Source organism: Rhinichthys klamathensis, unplaced genomic scaffold, assembly GCF_029890125.1.
Source record: "Rhinichthys klamathensis goyatoka isolate OS25496 unplaced genomic scaffold, OSU_Roscu_1.1 h1tg000747l_1, whole genome shotgun sequence".
In the NCBI taxonomy this organism is placed as follows: domain Eukaryota; kingdom Metazoa; phylum Chordata; class Actinopteri; order Cypriniformes; family Leuciscidae; genus Rhinichthys; species Rhinichthys klamathensis.
Genome location: NW_026607156.1, coordinates 490001 through 503038, shown reverse-complemented (window position 1 = coordinate 503038; position 13038 = coordinate 490001). Strand labels below are relative to the sequence as shown.

The 13038-nt window shown below is 47.5% G+C and overlaps 1 protein-coding gene across 1 annotated transcript in view; it reads left to right on the top strand.

The window, feature by feature from the left end:
* syn3 (synapsin III) overlaps positions 1-13038 on the top strand; it is a 78090-nt gene that overhangs the window by 41644 nt on the left and 23408 nt on the right. The gene's annotated exons all lie outside the window — the stretch shown is intronic.

Below are 13038 nucleotides of genomic sequence, written 5' to 3'. Positions count from 1 at the left end.
TATTTTAATTTCTTCTATGTAAAGCACTTTGAATTGCCATTGTGTATGAAATGTGCTATATAAATAAACTTGCCTTGCCAAAAGAGAAATACAACAATATAAAGGAAAAGCATTCATAAAAGAGAAGTATTCAAAAATAAAACATGTTATCAAAACAAATCCGTATTTTGTTTCCAGTTTTTATGTTGGTGTTTTATATTCAGCATTAATGAGCTGTTGTGTTTATGATCATGAGGCTGAGATGCACGTTCTTCTCCACTTCGCTCATGTTTTCCTTGTGGTTTAAATTGCATTTGCATTGCGTGATGACTCGCTCAATAGTAGACGCTATTCATACTCACTATTTCATCATTTTGCAAATATGTAAATGCGATTATGCCAGATGGGTCTGGTTTCTCGGACTGAACAGAACATTCTTCATGTGTTGACTCAGTTACTCAGAGCTTCTGGGATGGAAAACTACAGATCTGCTCCTAAGAATCCCATAATCCTCCATAAATACTCACTTATTAGCCATAACGATCCTAATCTCGTGTGTTTGGGCGACATCTCAGCCGCTCTACTGCACGCCCTACTGTACACTCTACTGTACACTCTACTGCACACTCCACTGTATACCCCACTGTATACTCCACTGTACGCTCTACTGTATACTCTACTGTACACTCTACTGTATACTCCACTGTACGCTCCACTGTTCGCTATACTGTACGCTACACTGTACACTTTACTGTATACTCTACTGTATACTCCACTGTACACTCCACTGTGCAGTCCACTGTACACTCTACTGTACACTCCACTGTGCACTCTACTGTACACTCTACTGTACACTCCACTGTACACTCTACTGTACACTCTACTGTACACTCCACTGTGCACTCTACTGTACACTCTACTGTACACTCCACTGTACACTCTACTGTACACTCTACTGTATACTCCACTGTATACTCCACTGTACACTCTACTGTACACTCTACTGTACACTCCACTGTACTCTCCACTGTACGCTCTACTGTACACTCTACTGTACACTCCACCGTATACTCCGCTGTACTCTCTACTGTACGCTCCACTGTACACTCTACTGTACACTCTACTGTATACTCTGCTGTATACTCCACTGTACTCTCTACTGTACACGCTACTGTACACTCCGCTGTATACTCCACTGTACTCTCTACTGTACGCTCCACTGTACACTCTACTGTACACTCTACTGTATACTCTGCTGTATACTCCACTGTACTCTCTACTGTACACGCTACTGTACACTCTGCTGTATACTCCACTGTACACTCTACTGTACACGCTACTGTACACTCCGCTGTATACTCCACTGTACTCTCTACTGTACGCTCTACTGTACACGCTACTGTACACTCCGCTGTATACTCCACTGTACTCTCTACTGTACGCTCTACTGTACACTCTACTGTACACTCCACTGTATACTCCACTGTACTCTCTACTGTACGCTCTAATGCACACTCTACTGTACACTCTACTGTGTACTCCACTGTATACTCCACTGTACACTCCACCGTACACTCCACTGTATACTCCACTGTATACTCCACTGTATACTCCACTGTATACTCCACTGTATACTCCACTGTATACTCCACTGTATACTCCACTGTACACTCCACTGTACACTCCACTGTATACTCCACTGTACGCTCCACTGTACACTCCACTGTATACTCCACTGTATACTCCACTGTATACTCCACTGTATACTCCACTGTACACTCCACTGTATACTCCACTGTACACTCCACTGTATACTCCACTGTACGCTCCACTGTACGCTCCACTGTACGCTCTACTGTACACTCTACTGTATACTCCACTGTACACTCCACTGTGCACTCCACTGTACACTCCACTGTATACTCCACTGTATACTCCACTGTATACTCCACTGTATACTCCACTGTATACTCCACTGTATACTCCACTGTACACTCCACCGTACACTCCACTGTATACTCCACTGTATACTCCACTGTATACTCCACTGTATACTCCACTGTATACTCCACTGTATACTCCACTGTACGCTCCACTGTATACTCCACTGTATACTCCACTGTATACTCCACTGTATACTCCACTGTATACTCCACTGTATACTCCACTGTACACTCCACTGTATACTCCACTGTACACTCCACTGTATACTCCACTGTACGCTCCACTGTACGCTCCACTGTACGCTCTACTGTATACTCTACTGTACACTCTACTGTATACTCCACTGTACGCTCCACTGTTCGCTATACTGTACGCTACACTGTACACTTTACTGTATACTCTACTGTATACTCCACTGTACACTCCACTGTGCAGTCCACTGTACACTCTACTGTACACTCCACTGTGCACTCTACTGTACACTCTACTGTACACTCCACTGTACACTCTACTGTATACTCCACTGTATACTCCACTGTACACTCTACTGTACACTCTACTGTACACTCCACTGTACTCTCCACTGTACGCTCTACTGTACACTCTACTGTACACTCCACCGTATACTCCGCTGTACTCTCCACTGTACGCTCCACTGTACACTCTACTGTACACTCTACTGTATACTCTGCTGTATACTCCACTGTACTCTCTACTGTACGCTCTACTGTACACGCTACTGTACACTCCGCTGTATACTCCACTGTACTCTCTACTGTACGCTCTACTGTACACTCTACTGTACACTCCACTGTATACTCCACTGTACTCTCTACTGTACGCTCTAATGCACACTCTACTGTACACTCTACTGTGTACTCCACTGTATACTCCACTGTATACTCCACTGTACACTCCACTGTATACTCCACTGTATACTCCACTGTACACTCCACTGTATACTCCACTGTACGCTCCACTGTACGCTCCACTGTACGCTCTACTGTACACTCTACTGTACACTCTACTGTATACTCCACTGTACACTCCACTGTGCACTCCACTGTACACTCCACTGTATACTCCACTGTACACTCCACTGTATACTCCACTGTACGCTCCACTGTACGCTCAACTGTACACTCTACTGTACACTCTACTGTATACTCCACTGTACACTCCGCTGTACACTCTACTGTACACTCTACTGTACACTCCACTGCACACTCCACTGCACACTCTACTGTACACTCTACTGTATACTCCACTGTACACTCCGCTGTACACTCTACTGTACACTCTACTGTACACTCCACTGTACACTCCACTGCACACTCTACTGTACTCTCTACTGTACACTCTACTGTACGCTCCACTGTACGCTCTACTGTATACTCCACTGCACACTCTACTGTACTCTCTACTGTACACTCTACTGCACACTCCACTGTACACTCCACTGCACACTCTACTGTACGCTCTACTGTACACTCTACTGTACGCTCCACTGTACGCTCTACTGTACACTCCACTGTACACTCTACTGTATACTCCACTGTACACTCCACTGTACACTCCACTGTATACTGTACACCCCTCTGTACACGCCACTGTATACTCCACTGCATACTCCACTACATAGGCGTCGATTTCGCTGGGGACGGTGGGTACGCGTCCCCACCAGATTTCGTCATGAGTCATTTTGTACCCACCACTCTTGGAAACATTGAGGCACGGTCGGATGTACCTAATACAAATAAAACATCTCCAGTTAACTAGCAGAGCATTCATTTAGTTCGCTCTTAAATAAGAGATCTAGCTAAAATGTTTTGTTTTTTAACTCAAGCTGAGCGCTCGTGTCCGCTGCTATCAGTGTCGTGGATACAGTGTTCTCTGTGGCTCGCGCACAGTCTTCACTCGGACGCGCACTTCAATCTATCGCCGTTGCAGAGAGACTCTGTATATATTCATTCCGGTGAAATTACAAAATAAAATGCACACAAACGTGTCCCTGGCTGCTTGATATAGACTGTAACCACTGATGAACATTATTCAGTTTTGAGAGAAAAAAAAACTATACCGAGGGCGGATTAGAACCCGTCACCTCTGACACGCTTGGCAAAAGATCTACCACCAGACCATTTAAGAACTCAAACAAAAATTTGCGGATCGATGCATTTATTTACGGGTTAAACAGGCTGCAGAATTTGTACCCAGCACTTTTGAAAATGCACTTCCGAATGCGTCACTGACGCCCGTGCTCCACTACACACTCTACTGTACTCTCTACTGTACACTCCACTGTATACTCCACTGTACGCTCCAATGTACGCTCTACTGTATACTCCACTGTACACTCCACTGTACACTCCACTGTACACTCCACTGTACACTCTACTGTACACTCCACTGTATGCTGTACACCGCTCTGTACTCTCTACTGTTCACTCCACTGTACTCTCTACTGTACACTCCACTGTGTACTCTACTGTACACTCCACTGTCCACTGTCCACTCCACTGTACTCTCTACTGTACACTCCACTGTGTACTCTACTGTACACTCCACTGTCCACTGTCCACTCCACTGTACTCTCTACTGTACACTCCACTATACTCTCTACTGTACACTCCACTGTGTACTCTACTGTACACTCCACTGTACAGTGCACACTCCACTGCACACTCTACTGTACACTCCACTGTACGCTCTACTGTACACTCAACTGCACACTCTACTGTACACTCCACTGCACACTCTACTGTACACTCTACTGTACACTCCACTGCACACTCTACTGTACACCCCACTGTACACTCTACTGTACACTCTACTGTACACTCCACTGCACACTCTACTGTACACTCTACTATACACTCTACTGTACACTTCACTGCACACTCCACTGTACACCCCACTGTACACTGTACACTCCACTGTACACTCCACTGCACACTCTACTGTACACTCTACTGTACACTCCACTGCACACTCTACTGTACACTCCACTGTACACTCTACTGTACACTGTACACTCCACTGTACACTCTACTGTACACTCCACTGTACACTCTACTGTACACTGTACACTCCACTGTACACTCTACTGTACACCCCACTGTACACTGTACACTCTACTGTACACTCCACTGCACACTCTACTGTACACTCTACTGTACACTCCACTGCACACTCTACTGTACACTCCACTGTACACCCCACTGTACACTGTACACTCCACTGTACACTCTACTGTACACTCCACTGCACACTCTACTGTACACTCTACTGTACACTCCACTGCACACTCTACTGTACACTCCACTGCACACTCTACTGTACACTCCACTGTACACCCCACTGTACACTGTACACTCTACTGTACACTCCACTGCACACTCTACTGTACACTCTACTGTACACTCCACTGCACACTCTACTGTACACTCCACTGTACACCCCACTGTACACTGTACACTCCACTGTACACTCTACTGTACACTCCACTGCACACTCTACTGTACACTCTACTGTACACTCCACTGCACACTCTACTGTACACTCCACTGCACACTCTACTGTACACTCCACTGTACACCCCACTGTACACTGTACACTCCACTGCACACTCCACTGTACACTCTACTGTACACTCCACTGCACACTCTACTGTACACTCTACTGCACACTCTACTGTACACTGCACTGTACACCCCACTGTACACCGCACACTCCACTGTACACTCTACTGTACACTCCACTGCACACTCTACTGTACACTCTACTGTACACTCCACTGCACACTTTACTGTACACTCCACTGTACACCCCACTGTACGCTGTACACTCCACTGTACACTCTACTGTACACTCCACTGCACACTCTACTGTACACTCTACTGTACACTCCACTGCACACTCTACTGTACACTCTACTGTACACTCCACTGCACACTCTACTGTACACTCCACTGTACACCCCACTGTACACTGTACACTCCACTGCACACTCCACTGTACACTCTACTGTACACTCTACTGTACACTCCACTGCACACTCTACTGTACACTCCACTGTACACCCCACTGTACACTGTACACTCCACTGTACACTCCACTGTACTCTCAACTGTACACTCTACTGTACACTGCACACTCCAATGTACTCTCTACTGTACACTCCACTGCACACTCTACTGTACACTCTACTGTACACTGCACACTCCACTATACTCTCTACTGTACACTCCACTGTACACTCTACTGTTCACTCCACTGTACACTGCACACTCCACTGCACTCTCTACTGTACACTCCACTGTTCACCCTACTGTACACTCCACTGTACACTCTACTGTACACTCCACTGTACACTGCACACTCCACTGCACTCTCTACTGTACACTCCACTGTACACTTTACTGTACACCCCACTGTACACTCCACTGCACACTCTACTGTACACTCCACCGTACACTCCACTGTACACTCCACCGTACTCTCTACTGAACACTCCACCGTACACTCTACTGTACACCCCACTGTACACTCCACTGCACACTCTACTGTACACTCCACCGTACACTCCACTGTACACTCCACCGTACTCTCTACTGAACACTCCACCGTACACTCCACTGTACACTCCACTGTACACTCTACTGTACACCCCACTGTACACTCCACTGCACACTCCACTGTACACTCCACTGTACTCTCTACTGAACACTCCACCGTACACTCCACTGTACACTCCACCGTACACTCCACCGTACACTCCACTGTACACTCCACTGTACACTCTACTGTACACTCCACTGTACACTCTACTGTACACTCTACTGTACACTCTACTGTACACTGCACACTCCACTGTACTCTCTACTGTACACTCCACTGTACACTCTATTGTACACTCCACCGTACACTCCGCTGTACTCTCTACTGTACACCCCACTGTTCACTCCACTGTACACTCTATTGTACACTCTATTGTACACTCCACTGTACATTCTACTGTACACTCCACTGTACACCCCACTGTACACTCCACTGTACTCTCTACTGTACACCCCACTGTACACTCTACTGTTCGCTCCACTGTACACTCTATTGTACACTCCACTGTACACTCCACTGTACACTCTACTGTTCACTTTACTGTACACTCCACTGTACACCCCACCGTACTCTCTACTGTACACTCCACCGTACACTCTACTGTACACTCCACCGTACACTCCACTGTACACTCCACCGTACAGTCCACTGTACACTCTACTGTACACTCCACTGTTCACTCTACTGTACATTCCACTGTACACTCTACTGTACACTTCACTGTACACTCTACTGTACATTCCACTGTACACTCCACTGTTCACTCCACTGTACACTCAACTGTTCACTCCACTGTACACTCTACTGTACACTCTACTGTACACTCCACTGTACACTCTACTGTACACTCCACTGTACACCCCACTGTACACTCCACTGTGCACTCCACCGTACACTCTACTGTACACTTCACTGTACACTCCACTGTACACTCCACTGTACACTCCACTGTACACTCCACTCCACTGTACACTCCACTGTACACTCCACCGTACACTCCACTGTACACCCCACTCCACTGTACACTCCACTGTACACACCACTGTACACTCCACTGTACACTCCATTGTTCACTCCACTGTACACTCTACTGTTCACTCCACTCCACTGTACACTCCACTGTACACTCCACCGTACACTCCACTGTACACCCCACTGTACACTCCACTGTACTCTCTACTGTTCACTCTACTGTACACTCCACTGAACACTTCACTGCACATTCCACTGTACACTCCACCGTACACTCCACTGTACACTCTACTGTACACTCCACTGTACAGTTCACTGTACACGTCACTGTACACTCCACTGTACACTCCACTGTACACTCTATTGTACACTCCACCGTACACTCCACTGTACACTTCACTGTACACCCCACTGTACTCTCTACTGTTCACTCCACTGTACACTCCACTCTACACTCTACTGTACACTCCACCGTACACTCCACTGTACACTCCACTGTACACTCTACTGTTCGCTCTACTGTACGTTCTACTGTATGCTCTACTGTACTCCCTGCCGTACGCCCTGCTGTTCGCTCTACTGTTCGCTCTACTGTACGCTCTACTGTACGCTCTACTGTACGCTCTACTGTTCGCCCTACTGTTCGCTCTACTGTTCGCTCTACTGTTCGCTCTACTGTTCGCCCTACTGTTCGCTCTACTGTTCGCTCTACTGTTCGCCCTACTGTTCGCCCTACTGTTCGCTCTACTGTTCGCTCTACTGTTCGCTCTACTGTTCGCCCTACTGTTCGCCCTACTGTTCGCTCTACTGTTCGCTCTACTGTTCGCCCTACTGTTCGCTCTACTGTTCGCTCTACTGTTCGCCCTACTGTACGCTCTACTGTTCGCCCTACTGTTCGCTCTACTGTTCGCCCTACTGTACGCTCTACTGTTCGCCCTACTGTTCGCTCTACTGTTCGCTCTACTGTTCGCTCTACTGTTCGCCCTACTGTTCGCCCTACTGTTCGCTTTACTGTTCGCTTTACTGTTCGCTCTACTGTTCGCTCTACTGTTCGCCCTACTGTTCGCCCTACTGTTCGCTCTACTGTTCGCTCTACTGTTCGCTCTACTGTTCGCCCTACTGTTCGCCCTACTGTTCGCTCTACTGTTCGCCCTACTGTTCGCTCTACTGTTCGCTCTACTGTTCGCTCTACTGTTCGCTCTACTGTTCGCTCTACTGTTCGCTCTACTGTTCGCTCTACTGTTCGCTCTACTGTTCGCTCTACTGTTCGCTCTACTGTTCGCTCTACTGTTCGCTCTACTGTTCGCCCTACTGTTCGCTCTACTGTTCGCTCTACTGTTCGCCCTACTGTTCGCTCTACTGTTCGCTCTACTGTTCGCTCTACTGTTCGCTCTACTGTACGCTCTACTGTTCGCCCTACTGTTCGCTCTACTGTTCGCTCTACTGTTCGCTCTACTGTTCGCCCTACTGTTCGCTCTACTGTACGCTCTACTGTTCGCCCTACTGTTCGCTCTACTGTTCGCCCTACTGTTCGCTCTACTGTTCGCTCTACTGTACGCTCTACTGTTCGCCCTACTGTTCGCTCTACTGTTCGCTCTACTGTTCGCTCTACTGTTCGCCCTACTGTTCGCTCTACTGTTCGCTCTACTGTTCGCTCTACTGTACGCTCTACTGTTCGCTCTACTGTACGCTCTACTGTTCGCCCTACTGTTCGCTCTACTGTTCGCCCTACTGTTCGCTCTACTGTACGCTCTACTGTTCGCCCTACTGTTCGCTCTACTGTTCGCCCTACTGTTCGCTCTACTGTTCGCTCTACTGTTCGCCCTACTGTTCGCCCTACTGTTCGCTCTACTGTTCGCTCTACTGTTCGCTCTACTGTTCGCCCTACTGTTCGCTCTACTGTTCGCTCTACTGTTCGCTCTACTGTTCGCCCTACTGTTCGCTCTACTGTTCGCTCTACTGTTCGCCCTACTGTTCGCCCTACTGTTCGCCCTACTGTTCGCTCTACTGTTCGCTCTACTGTTCGCCCTACTGTTCGCTCTACTGTTCGCTCTACTGTTCGCTCTACTGTTCGCCCTACTGTTCGCCCTACTGTTCGCTCTACTGTTCGCTCTACTGTTCGCCCTAGTGTTCGCCCTACTGTTCGCCCTACTGTTCGCTCTACTGTTCGCTCTACTGTTCGCCCTACTGTTCGCTCTACTGTTCGCTCTACTGTTCGCCCTACTGTTCGCCCTACTGTTCGCTCTACTGTTCGCCCTACTGTTCGCTCTACTGTTCGCTCTACTGTTCGCCCTACTGTTCGCCCTACTGTTCGCTCTACTGTTCGCTCTACTGTTCGCTCTACTGTTCGCCCTACTGTTCGCTCTACTGTTCACCCTACTGTTCGCTCTACTGTTCGCTCTACTGTTCGCCCTACTGTTCGCCCTACTGTTCGCTCTACTGTTCGCTCTACTGTTCGCTCTACTGTTCGCTCTACTGTTCGCCCTACTGTTCGCCCTACTGTTCGCTCTACTGTTCGCTCTACTGTTCGCTCTACTGTTCGCCCTACTGTTCGCTCTACTGTTCGCCCTACTGTTCGCCCTACTGTTCGCTCTACTGTACGCTCTACTGTTCGCCCTACTGTTCGCTCTACTGTTCGCTCTACTGTTCGCTCTACTGTTCGCTCTACTGTACGCTCTACTGTTCGCTCTACTGTACGCTCTACTGTTCGCCCTACTGTTCGCCCTACTGTTCGCTCTACTGTTCGCTCTACTGTTCGCTCTACTGTTCGCTCTACTGTTCGCTCTACTGTTCGCCCTACTGTTCGCTCTACTGTTCGCTCTACTGTTCGCTCTACTGTACGCTCTACTGTTCGCCCTACTGTTCGCTCTACTGTTCGCTCTACTGTTCGCTCTACTGTTCGCCCTACTGTTCGCCTTACTGTTCGCTCTACTGTACGCTCTACTGTTCGCTCTACTGTTCGCTCTACTGTTCGCCCTACTGTTCGCTCTACTGTTCGCTCTACTGTTCGCTCTACTGTACGCTCTACTGTTCGCCCTACTGTTCGCTCTACTGTTCGCTCTACTGTTCGCTCTACTGTTCGCCCTACTGTTCGCTCTACTGTACGCTCTACTGTTCGCCCTACTGTTCGCTCTACTGTTCGCCCTACTGTTCGCTCTACTGTTCGCTCTACTGTACGCTCTACTGTTCGCTCTACTGTTCGCTCTACTGTTCGCTCTACTGTTCGCTCTACTGTTCGCTCTACTGTACGCTCTACTGTTCGCCCTACTGTTCGCTCTACTGTTCGCTCTACTGTTCGCTCTACTGTTCGCCCTACTGTTCGCCCTACTGTTCGCTCTACTGTTCGCTCTACTGTTCGCCCTACTGTTCGCCCTACTGTTCGCTCTACTGTTCGCTCTACTGTTCGCCCTACTGTTCGCCCTACTGTTCGCCCTACTGTTCGCTCTACTGTTCGCTCTACTGTTCGCTCTACTGTACGCTCTACTGTTCGCCCTACTGTTCGCTCTACTGTTCGCTCTACTGTTCGCTCTACTGTTCGCCCTACTGTTCGCTCTACTGTTCGCTCTACTGTTCGCTCTACTGTTCGCCCTACTGTTCGCCCTACTGTTCGCCCTACTGTTCGCTCTACTGTTCGCTCTACTGTTCGCTCTACTGTTCGCCCTACTGTTCGCTCTACTGTTCGCTCTACTGTTCGCTCTACTGTTCGCCCTACTGTTCGCCCTACTGTTCGCTCTACTGTTCGCTCTACTGTTCGCTCTACTGTTCGCCCTACTGTTCGCTCTACTGTTCGCTCTACTGTTCGCTCTACTGTTCGCTCTACTGTTCGCTCTACTGTTCGCTCTACTGTTCGCCCTACTGTTCGCCCTACTGTTCGCCCTACTGTTCGCTCTACTGTTCGCCCTACTGTTCGCTCTACTGTTCGCTCTACTGTTCGCTCTACTGTTCGCTCTACTGTTCGCTCTACTGTTCGCCCTACTGTTCGCTCTACTGTTCGCTCTACTGTTCGCTCTACTGTTCGTTCTACTGTTCGCTCTACTGTACGCTCTACTGTTCGCTCTACTGTTCGCTCTACTGTTCGCTCTACTGTTCGCCCTACTGTTCGCTCTACTGTTCGCTCTACTGTTCGCTCTACTGTTCGTTCTACTGTTCGCTCTACTGTACGCTCTACTGTTCGCTCTACTGTTCGCTCTACTGTTCGCTCTACTGTTCGCTCTACTGTTCGCCCTACTGTTCGCTCTACTGTACGCTCTACTGTTCGCTCTAATGTTCGCTCTACTGTTCGCTCTACTGTTTGCTCTACTGTTCGCTCTACTGTTCGCTCTACTGTTCGCTCTACTGTACGCCCTGCCGTACGCCCTGTTGTACGCTCTACTGTACGTTCTACTATTGGCCCTACCGTACGCCCTACTGTACTGTAAATGTGAAACATTTGCTAAAAAATAACTTTTTGTGGTTATTGAAAAACAAACAAGCAAGCCAAAATAACGCAAAAGCAGTGTAACGCATTACTTCATAAAAAGTAATTAAGTAACTTTTTTGGGGAGTAACGCAATATTGTAATGCATTACTTTTAAAAGTCACCTTCATTTATACAGCGCTTTTAACTATATACCGTAAAACTTCAAATAATAGCCGAGTCCCAAATAGACGCCTGTCTCTTTTACACGCCTGGTGTGGCTGCAGGTTTGGGTAAATAAAGGCCGGTCTCAAATAGAGGCCGGGTCTGTTTTTTAGTTTCAGGTTGTATTTAATCCTCTAAAACTGCCAGATCGTCCGCTTTTTGGCGGCCGCCAAAGCAAATTGTTGTCCCTCCAAAGCCTTTTTTTGATCGGTGAGTGATGTAGAATAGAATGACTGCTGCGCATGACAGGGCGTTACGAGCAGAGAGAGAGAGAGAGAGAGAGAGAGAGAAAGAGAGAGAGAGAGAGAGAGAAAAACACTAAATTATAAAGCCCTGTCTCATATAGACGCCTGTCTCAAATACAAGCCGGTGCAGTTCGACGATTTGGGAAAATAAAAGCCCGTGCTATTATTTGAAGTTTTAAGGTAGATTGTTTCAAAGCAGCTTCACAGTCACTGTAAACAATTATTTTCATGATTTATCACAACTTTTTATCTTTTGTCAAATCAACTTAGATAATTAATGTGGTTCAGAAAACAAAATATTTTGAGTGTATGTTAATTAAACCAATCTCCTTCATTGTATCAACTCAATTTCAACATTTAATTTCAAAGAACTCAAAATTTTAAGGCAACCAGGTAATTTACTTAATTACATTAAACCAACAATAACTTAACAGGAGATTACAGTAACAGAGAGTGTTTAGGCTTTACAGCAGCTCTAGAATAAAGTTATTGTCCAGATAAAGTTAGTTTTGATTGATTCACTTCCGTTGAAAGATCATTAGTTATTAACTCAGTGGCCGCCAACACGACCCCGCTCTACAGAACACCCTTAAAGCGCCCAGTAAACCCCAACCCTGCTGGGATGTTGGGATGAGTGTGTGTCTATATTTGTTCTCC